We start from the raw sequence: 12,153 nt of genomic DNA on the forward strand, positions 1-12,153 counted from the left end.
GATTTAAAAAAAGATACTCTTTTTATGGGCTATCCACGTGCCCTCAGATTACGCATGTCGATTCCGATCAACTTTAAGATGCAACTGTTTTTTCGCTCTCCTTTTCACTGCCTAATCCTGTTACCTTCACGGATATAAATATTAATGCTTGCCACCATGATTATACTGTGATGGTTATTTGCAAAAGTAAGATATCAAGAAGAGGATCTCAAGAAAAAGCCTCAATCAACCACAAAGATTGCTTGCCAAGAACATCACAAAATGGAATACAAAGGAGGTGTAACTGAGCCCTCGCTGTTTGGTGCTGATGTGAATGTGATGGAATTTTCTTACAGGCAAAAACATCATCACTACAACACAATGGTAACTTCATCTCCAAGTCAGGATATCTGTGAAAGGTTTTATGATTTTGCGTCGTTTGGAGAAAGTGGGATATCGTTTAATGAAAAACGGTCTCCTTTGACAAGTTTTCTCGAGGACGAAACCGATTGCGAGGAAGAAAATACGGTATGTTCTCCTACTGGTCGACAAAAGCGAAAACGAGTGATTACCTCTGCCCAGCGGCAAGCGGCCAACATCAGGGAGAGAAAGAGGATGTTCAACCTCAATGAAGCCTTTGATATTCTCAGAAAAAAGGTGCCAACATTTGCATATGAGAAAAGACTTTCGCGAATCGAAACTTTGCGTCTTGCCATTGTATACATATCTTTCATGACAGAATTACTTAACAACCCTGGAAAAAAAAATTAAGAAACATTATGCTATTTACGTCTGTATTCACTGACATTTCTCTGGATGTATACTGAAGGCTAGAAGACAGTATAGCTGGTGGTGTTCCTACTTTCTTCTTCTTTCCAGGTTTGGCTTAAAAGCCCAGCCATATGGATTAGATTTAGCCAATAGAAGGAAAATGAAAGTGACTTTGCCAAGATGTTTAATAATCACACAAGGCTGAATAGAATTATGATATTGTTGGCAGTACAACATTGTGGGTGAAATGTTGTTGTTTATATTTTAATGTAATTAAACTGATAAAGATATATTATGTCTATACTGTAGTATACTCTGTGAACTGAATTATAGTACCCTGTGATGAATGTGAGTAGAAGAAAACATAACTTAATTGCAAAGAATTAGTTAATGTAAAAGTAAACTGTGCTGAGCAATCTAAGTTATTTAAAGTTGGTTATAATGTTCATAGCATTCCAAGTGTTCTGTGATTTAAATGCAGGTGCAGTAGTACATAAACTGTGTGTTACAGAACGTATTATAGAAATAATGTACATTTATAAAGGGGATCAAATTTCATTAGATAATTAATCTAATTCCTTGCTTTAGTACAATGTTTATGTTTTTAAGGTGTTGAGATATGTAAAAATAATGGAAACCAAAGAAATATATTCACTTGGATTTAATAAACCTTTCTCATTTAATCTGGAGTTCAAAATGATGTGCATTGTAGTCAGAACTCAGTAATAAAGAGAGATGCTCCATTTGTTAAATCTGCAATAAACAGAACTAGCAAGTCTAAAAAACAGTGATTAATCCAAGTGTGAGCTGATTAATTTGCAAACTTTATGTTATTTCTTAAAATGCTGTACTAATAAATAAATAAATAAATAAAAGAGACAAGAAACATTTTTCACCCGCCTGTATGTAAAATAATTCCCCTGAAGAAGGAATATACAAGTTTGACTACGGTCTTCTCCGAAACATGTCGGGATATATTTTCTAGCCACCTACCCCCACCATGCCTACTCTGACTGGGTTGGTTCTTTGGGGTTGATGGCACCGGGTGATATTATTTATTTATGCTCTGTATGGTTCATAATCAAGTATTTGTAAAGATATTGAACACTTTTTGTATGCTTGTTCTGTCTCTCAGACAATTTTATCTATATTTGTACAACAATAAAGTTGGCATTGATTTTGACTTTTATCATTATCTACTTTTCTTGCTTATATGCTGCCTTTAAAATCCAAAGGGGCGTCCCCCTACATGCACTTTGCTGCATATATTTTCTCTAATTCTATTTAGGATGATGGTTGTCTCCGCACACCAGTATATCTCATCTCCCAATAATTTTTTTAATAAATATGCTAATCCTTTTAGTTGAAAAAAAAAATACCTTACATATCAGCCTAAGATTTTTTTTAAACATTTACCGAGGCTTGTCACTTTGTGGCATTTATTTTCTTTTTCATGGTATTTATTGGTGCTGTTTTTCTAATGAATATAGTATACTTTCTACATTGCCTTTGAAATTTAGAATACCAAAAAGTTTATCATTAACAAAAAATGGATTGATACAAATGTTGTCTATTTTATTGGTTAATACTAGAGTAAAAAACATTTAAAACAGACTCACTATTGTGTCTCCATTAAAGGAAAAACGCTGACCTAAAAAGAATCCATCTATTGCCTTCAATCACTTTGTGTATAGGTAGAACAAACCATAAAAGCAAATAAAGTTTGAGGTATTTTTGTGTTATTGGCAGTGACATGCCTGATATTAAAAAGCCAGAGAAGAATGTTTAACCAGGAGGCCACTTTTCAGTCTCACTGTTGGCACATAGCTCTTGGGAGCCCTGAGAAACCCTGGAGTTTCCTCTATTGTGTCAGCTACATTCAGCGAACTAATTGGCTTTTGATAGCTGTTGATGCTGCACTATACACCTGCAGGTGGGAGGGATTTAACTTCACAGGCAAAGTCAGATGCAAGAAAAACTTTAATTATTTTGGCATTATCTGAGCATGCCTCAGAGGTCACTGTAGCAAAATGCCTGAGATAGTACTGAATGTAGGTTAAATCGAGAGGAAAATAATTTGAACTCAGATGTTCCCTCTTCAAATTGGATCAAATTTGATTTTGTTTATAAAAATGTATTCATTTTCTGTTTTCAGATTTCAATAAAAAAAAAAATCTCTTATGTTTAATTAGGGGACATTGGAACTCTTTCTAATATAGTACAATTTAAATGTCACAAATAGTTTCTTCATCCTTCCCAAAAAAAAAAAACCTTAATCACAAAAGCATGATATGGTTAAATATACTTTTATTAGTTTATAGCTTGTTTTTAAAATTGATAAAGCTACATAAAAAATTAATTGTTGTATTTCTTTATTTTTAATAGGTTATCCAGCTATTTCCATTCAGCTATTTATTTTGCAATGCACAGAATTTCGAAAGGTATTGTTTAAATCCTTGCATTGCTAGAGTTTCTAAAAGAGTGAAAATATTGTTCCAGTTCTGGAGAGTAATGTAAAATATTAAATTAACTTTGTCAGAGAGTAAAAAAAATGCTGCAGGTATAGAGCACAGGTATCTAGAGGAGTCTCAACCCATTCTTAGAGGCAGAGAGTTAGCACTTCTGAATAAATATTAAATTCTTATGATTTACAATGTACATCATCACAGTGTACACACTGTTTAGCCAAGTGGGTGAAGCACTTATTTCTTGGTTCAGCAATGTAGCTTTCTGTGTGACCCATGCATGATCAATTCTGTCCAATAAACAGGGAGCTGATCCACAAACTAGTAAGGGCTTTTGAATTCGGTATGTTTGAATCAGCCAAGGATAGGTGGAATTAGGCACCACATCCCAAATTGTTAGAAAGAGGTAGAAATGGGAATAGGGGGACTTTTAAGGTGCCAGAAACAAAAAAACTATATCATATATAATAAGAGTAACACATTTTATTTAATACATTTAGTTAAAAAAGATATAACAATCCCAAATTAAAATTGCATGTTTGTGGTAGTATAACTACAGTAGTTATACTCCCACCAGCATGCAATTTTAATTTGAGATTGTTATATCTTTTTTAACTAAATGTATTAAATAAAATTTGTTACTCTTATTATATATGATATAATTGTTTTGTTTCTGGTACCTTAAAAGCCCCCTATTCCCATATCTACCTCTTTCTAGTAAGGGCTTTTGTTGACAGGCATTTGTTTGCATCGGACAAGTTTTGCATTCTTATACAAGTTTATGGGAATGCAAATCGACCTTGAAACAGATAAAAATGAAGCTCAGAAAGAGATTATCTGCAGGTCAAATGCACCTGTCAATGAATTCTGAATGATCTCAGAAGTGTCTCAAATTAATTTCAAACTGCAGCGATCAACACAAGCTCAAAGCCTTTTGTTTGCCTGGAGTTTTACTTTAATAGACTAGGGTAGGCAGCTCTGACAGAGAGAACAGACAATCTCTCATCTGGGAATCCATTACAGATACTCCTCGTTTAATGACTTACCTGTTTAACGACCACTCTGACTTACAACCAGCTCTCCCCACCCGAACGACGGGCTGTACATCATTGTATTGTACAGTACAGAATTTTCATTTGTGTTCTGTACTTATGCAAATTAAAACAACACTATTGAACTAGAGTTTTGTGTTTAGACATTTTTTTCACAATACAGTAAAGTCCAGTAGTTAGGAATGCTTAAAATATTGTGGCTCCTCGTTTAATAACCAATTTGTTTAACGACCTGGTCATTGGAACTTAACCTGGTCGTTAATTGAGGAGTACCTGTATATAAATGGTTCTGCACTAGAGACGGTAAGGTTATTCATTTTTATCAAAATGTTTACACAGAAGTAAGTACTCTAACATATTTATTTCCTATTTTAACTGTATTTAACTGTATTTTACCTGCCTTTTATCATTGTAACTTTTATTGCAATCATCAGTGTACAGAATCTTGTATGCAGCTAAGTGCTTGAACTTCTACATACACATAAAATTATAAAAACGTGCAGAGCAATACCCCTCCATGTAAGCTTAACTGAGACTTTTTTTTATTGTTTTTTTTACAGGCTCCTTTAATGATAACCATGGGCACCTGCCACGGTTATGGATGAACAACGACCAATGCAGCTGATGCTACCATTTTTTTCTTTGAAATTCTGCTGCCATTGCTGGCCTGCCACCATTACCAGTTCTTGCCACCTCTGCTAGCCTACCACCATTTCCAGCACCTGCCACTTCTCCTGGCATGCCATTGCCACCATTACCAACTCCTGTCCCTCTGCTGGCCTGCCCCCATTACTGACAACTAATTTTTATTTATTGCAAGAGATAGATCAGGGTCAGAGTGGAAATCAAGGGAATCACATCCCTAGAAAAATACCCACATTTTGTAAAAGATAATTTGTGATTTAGAGAAAAAACAACATATTCTGCATAAAATAACATTATTTTATTTAGAAACATTACAAACATATACAATTTCAAATATACAAAGCACATATAACATGTAAATTTTGTGTAGGTTGTATATTATGGTCATTCCATCTCTACATTTCTGCAAAAGCGTCTCCATTACATAAGATTGTAATGAGTACAATTTTGCATATATAAGACATTTTTTAACCACAAATGAATTTGATGATAGGCATCTCATCACAACCACTTTGTTGTCACGAATCACCTGCAATAACAATCGTGCATCAACCCATCTATTGTGCATGAGTTCACAGTTCCAGGAAAATTGGGTAAGCCATAGGATGGGTATAAGGTCTCAAAGATGCCATTAAAGAGAAAAAAAATGATTATCAGAAACCACGTAGTGTACGTAGTGTTGACAGAACTTGTGGTTTTCTTATGTAATTCTGTGTAATATGTTTTGTAGCCACATTGGTTCTCTTTTTTAATCCTTATACTATTTTAAGATGCACAATAAAGCTTGGTATGAAGTTTATATGTGGATACCTTTATGCCGCTAAAAGTCCCACCTAGAGGATTTTGTTTTTTATGTATATTCATGATAGGGATGAGGGCATCCTTCTTCTTTAAACAACACATTCTTTAATGATTATGGTGTCTGATAAAGGAACCTTCATGTATTTATAAGAGGTGGAGTACATACCTCAAGCAAAATTATTATTTCATATGTAACTAATACAATAGATAGAAATAGTTACATTTTTCAATCCCAGAAAAGAGACAGGTATCCCAAAGATGGATAAAAGTACATAGGGCCCCAAAAGGATTTCCATCAGGTTTGCACCAGCCAACTAATCAAAGACAAAAGAAAAAACAAAATAAATAGATTTCTATAAAGAAAGAGGAATAAAGAGCATCACAAATATATGTGGGGCCACTTACATAGAGCAGGGAATCACACTGTGTAGGCACAGATGTACAAGACCATGTGCTCTGGCAGACAATTCCTGGCAGGAGCACATCCTTATATACCCCATCCACCCCACCAGCATCTGACATCGCTAGTGGGATGCAGACGCAATGACATCATTATGCATGCGCAGCTCTTCCCTTGTATGACGTCATGTGCATGTGCACCATGTAGCAGCCATCTTACCCCACCGCTAATCCCAGTCACTATAAAGAAAGAGCTGGGAAACAAAAGGGAAGCCAGCCAGCCATATGGAGTGATGTGCCATCTAAAAAAAGGGCATCTGGAAAAGGGGCAAAATTAACTAAAAAATGAGGCAAACCATAACCACAAACAGCAATAATTCCTCCCCTATTTATCCATGAAGATACTACTCTCCTCGACAAAACTCAAGAAGAAGAGAGAGAGACAAAGTTATATATAAAGAGACAAATAATAAAATAAAAGGAAAATAGAATAACCTAAAGAGTACAATGGCAACTACAACATTTGCCACCATCTCGAAACCAACCAGGGGTGCCCTGGGTGTCCAGATGGCCCCCACATTCATTTAAAAAACAAAGACCAATGAACATGCCAGGGGCCTACACAAGAAAAAAGTATATAAATGATAAAAGGAGAAATATATTTTGAATGCAAGAAAGTGCAGGGAAGTTTCAAACTAAATAAAAAATGATGCTGATCAGCAAATCCTCACAAAAATTTTAACCTTAGAAATGATCTTTGACAAAATAAGGGTTCATTTTTATTTTTAGGATAAAACCTACCTCATCTCCACCACTTGCAGTACAGTGGGGCAAAAAAGTATTTAGTCAGCCACCAATTGTGCAAGTTCTTCCAATTAAAAAGAAGAGAGACGCCTGTAATTGTCATCATAGGTATACCTCAACTATGAGAAACAAAATGTGGAAACAAATCCAGACAATCACATTGTCTGGTTTTTGAAAGAATTTATTTGCAAATTATGGTGGAAAATAAGTATTTGGTCACCTACAAACAAGCAAGATTTCTGTCTCTCACAGACCTGTATCTTCTTCTTTAAGAGGCTCCTCTGTCCTCCACTCATTACCTGTATTAATGGCACCTGTTTGAACTTGTTATCAGTATAAAAGACACACTCCAAACTCCACTATGGTGAAGACCAAAGAGCTGTCGAAGGACACCAGAAACAAAATTGTAGACCTGCACCAGGCTGAGAAGACTGAATCTGCAATAGGCAAGCAGCTTGGTGTGAAGAAATCAACTGTGGGAGCAATAATTAGAAAATGGAAGACATGCAAGACCACTGATAATCTCTCTCGATCTGGGGCTCCACACAAGATTTCACCCCGTGGGGTCAAAATGATCACAAGAATGGTGAGCATAAATCCCAAAACCACACGGGGGGACCCAGTGTATGACCTGCAGAGAACTGGGACCAACGTAACAAAGGCTACCATCAGTAACACACTACGCTGCCAGGGACTCAGATCCTACCATGCCAGACATGTCCCCCTGCTTAAGCCAGTACATGTCCGGGCCCGTCTCAGGTTTGCTAGAGAGCATTTGGTTGATCCAGAAGAGGGTTGGGAGAATGTCATATGGTCAGATGAAACTAATGTAGAACTGTTTGGTAGAAACACAACTCGTCATGTTTAGAGGAGAGAGAATGCTGAGTTGCAACCAAAGAACACCATACCTATTGTGAAGCATGGGGGTGGCAACATCATGCTGTTTCTCTGCAAAGGGAACAGGGCGGCTGATCCGTGTACATGAAAGAATGAATGGGGCCATGTATCATGAGATTTTGAGTGCAAACCTCCTCCCATCAGCAAGGGCATTGAAGATGAAGCATGGCTGGGTCTTTCAGCATAACAATGATCCCAAACAAACCACCCGGGCAATGATGGAGTGGCTTTGGAAGAAGTATTTCAAGGTCCTGGAGTGGCCTAGCCAGTCTCAACCTCATAGACAACCTTTGGAGGGAGTTGAAAGTCCGTGTTACCCAGCAACAGACCCAAAACATCACTGCTCTAGAGGAGATCTGCATGGAGGAATGGGCCAACATACCAGCAACAGTGTGTGACAACCTTGTGAAGACTTACAGAAATCGTTTGACCTCTGTCATTGCCAACAAAGGATATATAACAAAGTATTGAGATGAACTTTTGATATTGACCAAATACTTATTTTCCACCATAATTTGCAAATACATTCTTTCAAAAAGTAGACAATGTGATTGTCTGGATTTGTTTCCACATTTTGTCTCTCATAGTTGAGGTATACCTATGGTGACAATTACAGGCCTCTCTCATCTTTTGGGAGAACTTGCACAATTGGTGGCTGACTAAATACTTTTTTGCCCCACTGTATGTTGCACCCTAAACAAGGTATCCAGCCACTGTACAATATGTGTTACTATTTTCTATTAATTAATGTTTAGTTTTTAATTAAGGATAAAACCAACATCATCTGCCTACATACTGTCCAGCTACTATGCAATGTTTAGGGCTATTGTCACTGAAGTAATACACTCTAGTTTATATACAGAGGTATGGGAAAGAGGAAGGTGGCGCTGCCCCTTAACTGAAGAGTGACCTTCAGAAGTGTATCACACATCAGTGAGTGCAAGTGTTAAATTGATCCGCAATAGTGTAGTGTATTAAACCACTATAAATGCGTATGATGTCAAATAAACTATAAAGTGAAACGTGCTAATATATCACTAAGTGTGTGACACAGTTTTATCTTGAATGTGCAATATTACACAAATACACAATTACACAATTAATTCCAAATAAAAACTGTGAATATATATATATATATATATATATATATATATATATATATATATATACTCCTCTAAAAATAATCCTCCAAAAAAATATAATAAACTAAAACAAAGTGTCCTCATGTGAAAAAATATATATATATGTAATAAATGATTCAGTCTTTAGTATAAATATATCCAATATTCCCAAGTGACTTGTGCAGATGTCCAAAGTGCTCTGTGCATACACTTAAGTGCTGGTAGAAGGGGCACTTAATCTGCCTGCATTGTAAAGAGAAGCACAGAGACCCAGTGATATCAGCTGGGTCTATAGTAAGGAGGATATCCTGCACCTGGTGTACCACAGATGGGTGGGTATTGCAACCAAAGCAAACCTGATTACACACGCTTTACCCCTGTAGGGGTACAAAGATCTGGTGAGTGTGGAACCGAAGGGGAGCTCTATTGTCACTTCATCATTTTGCTGCACTGGAGTCATGAATAAGTGTATGCACAGAGCACTTTGGACATCTGCACAAGTCACTTGGGAATATTGGATATATTTATACTAAAGACTGAATCATTTATTACATATATATAGTTTTTCACATGAGGTCACTTTGTTTTGGTTCATTATATTTTTTTTGAGGATTATTTTTAGAGGAGTTTATATATATATATTTTTTTCATATATTCATAGTTTTTATTTGGAATTAATCGTGTAATCGTGTATTTGTGTAATCTTACACATTCAAGGTAAAGCTTTGTCACACACTTGGTGATATATTAGCACATTACACTTTATAGTTTATTCGACATCATAATCATTTATAGTGGTTTAATACACCACTTTTGCGGATCAATTTAACACTTGCACTCACTGATGCGAAGTGTGATACACTTCTGAAGGTCACTCTTCAGTTAAGGGGCAGCGCCACCTTGCTCTTTTTCATACCTCTGTATTTTAGTCACTTCAATTTTTGGAGTTTTTCAGAGGAGGCAGCAGCCCAACATAATCCTAAGCGCAGAATCTTATTAACTATATACTCTAGTTTAAAAGTTAGGATAAAACCTGCTTCATCTTCACCTGTTACACTGAGGCCTATTAAAACTGCTTACATACTTTTTAATAATTCTACAATATTTGTGACTATAGTCTCTGAAATAATACACTAATTATTATTTCAGGGTACAATCTAAACTGTCTCTTTCTCTCACAGTACAGCCTAAAACAGTTGCTTACAATTTGTGCAGTCACTGTGCAGAATGTGTGGCTATTGTCTCCGGCATAACACATAAAAATGTTTAGTTTGGGGTAAAACTTGCCTTGTCGCTCCCTCTGACTTTGTGACCTAAACAAGCTGCTTGCATACAATTCAACCACTGTGCAATATGTATAGCTATTGTCTCTGAAATAATACACTCTAATTTTCATTTCAGGGTGAAACCTGCTTCCTTTTTCCCTTCTACATTGTGGTACCATCAAGCCACTGCACAATATGTTTACCTATCATCTCTGAAATATTACACTCTAATGTTTATTGGAAAATAAAGCTGTCTTGTTTTCTCCATCACGGCCTCATCAAACTGCTTGCATACTGTCCTGCCAATTCAAGGGCTTGCATACTGTCCTAACACTAGCCAATCTCTAACTTAATTCTATTTTTGAAATACTTTGAGATATGGGGATTAGAGGTTATTTCAGGAGTGTGGAGTTGTGGTTTTGAACTTTATGTGCTCTATACATATTACTCATGTATTTGAATACATTTTTAAGACAATATAGTCTGGTACTGCATAAAAAGCTCACAAACTATATTATGAAAGCGTTTTGACAATAGCCAATTGGTATGAAGTTGAGTGCTTTCATTTTTTTTTTTTTATTAAGAGCTTAGGCTTTTAGATCTGTTGTAGCTGCTACTTCCACAGTTCAGTTTAGGCCTATTACATCGGAATAAAAAAAAATAGGTGTAACAGACAAAACAACCTAACATAATATCTTTCAGGTTGAAATTAACCAGATTAGGGTAATGCTACTGTATTTATTCCCACTCATAACATCAAAGTAAAACAAATCAATTACACGTGCAAATTGTGTGATGCCAGAATACAGTGTTACTGGTGCTGTCTATGCAAATCATATCGTTCCATAACACCATATATAATTTGAAGGCATTGGTTTTTTTCATGTCACCATCAAAGTCACATTAAAAAAAGGACCCTCTCCTTGCTGTATTAAATTTTTAAAATTATTTTTGTATTGGTACATGTCCCCCATGGTAGTACCCAGCTATCCATGCCTGTTTTGACAACCCCTTGCCTATTAGCCTTGAAAATGGTCAGAATTGATCATCAAGATTCACTCTCCAAAGGCTTCAATAGGATTCAGCTTAAAGAGCACATTTTTAGACTTCATGCTGCGAACCAATCAAATGAATCACCTGTGAACCAAATGCAGAGACATTTGCTCATTCTTAGATGCCGTTTTGTTCCCCCATAGAAAGTGCATTAAAAAAGAAAACTTTTGTAAGATAGACCCAAAACACTAGAAAAATCACATTTTTATTTTAGGCATGTAAAACCTTAGCCAGAGTATGTCCAAAAGCTAGAAAATTCATTCCATAGCAAACCACACATGTAAGTACGGATGAGGTTTGCGGCCATGCAAGGTAAGAAATATATTTTATTTTTTTTTCTTAGGTATGCTGTGTAAATGGGAACACACACTGTAACAAAAATACATTTGACTGCAAAGGGGGAAATAAACTTTAAATGGCAATTATTTATTTATTTTTTTTGTAAATGTCACTTTTACTTTAGTATATCCTACATATGCCGCCACAGTCAGGTTGATATTTAAAAACAAGGTATAGTTTTAATGTTTCGCTTTAGGCCTCATTTAAAAAAAAGCTGCTCCCTGCTGAACTGTGGTTTTTAAAATTGTGTTTGTATTGGTATATGTCCCCCCTGGCAGTCCCCAGTTCCTTATGCCCTTTGTTTGACAATCCCTTGCCTATTAGCCTTGAAAGTAAAGATACATACATTTCAAGATTCACCTCCAACTGACTTCAGTGGAGCTCGCATTAAAGTTTGTATTTTGTAGATTTGTGGACGTGTTTACTGAACTCGCCCTCGTATGGAACCTAAGAAGATTTACCCATTGATACTTATTGGTAAATTCTGTAGGAAAGCACCTCAGTCTGTGTGTCATGTTCAAGCACACAGTACATTCTATGAGAACGTTATTTGATTGTTTAC

This window comes from Aquarana catesbeiana, linkage group LG05 (genome assembly GCF_042186555.1).
Source record: "Aquarana catesbeiana isolate 2022-GZ linkage group LG05, ASM4218655v1, whole genome shotgun sequence".
Classification (NCBI taxonomy): Eukaryota; Metazoa; Chordata; class Amphibia; order Anura; family Ranidae; genus Aquarana; species Aquarana catesbeiana.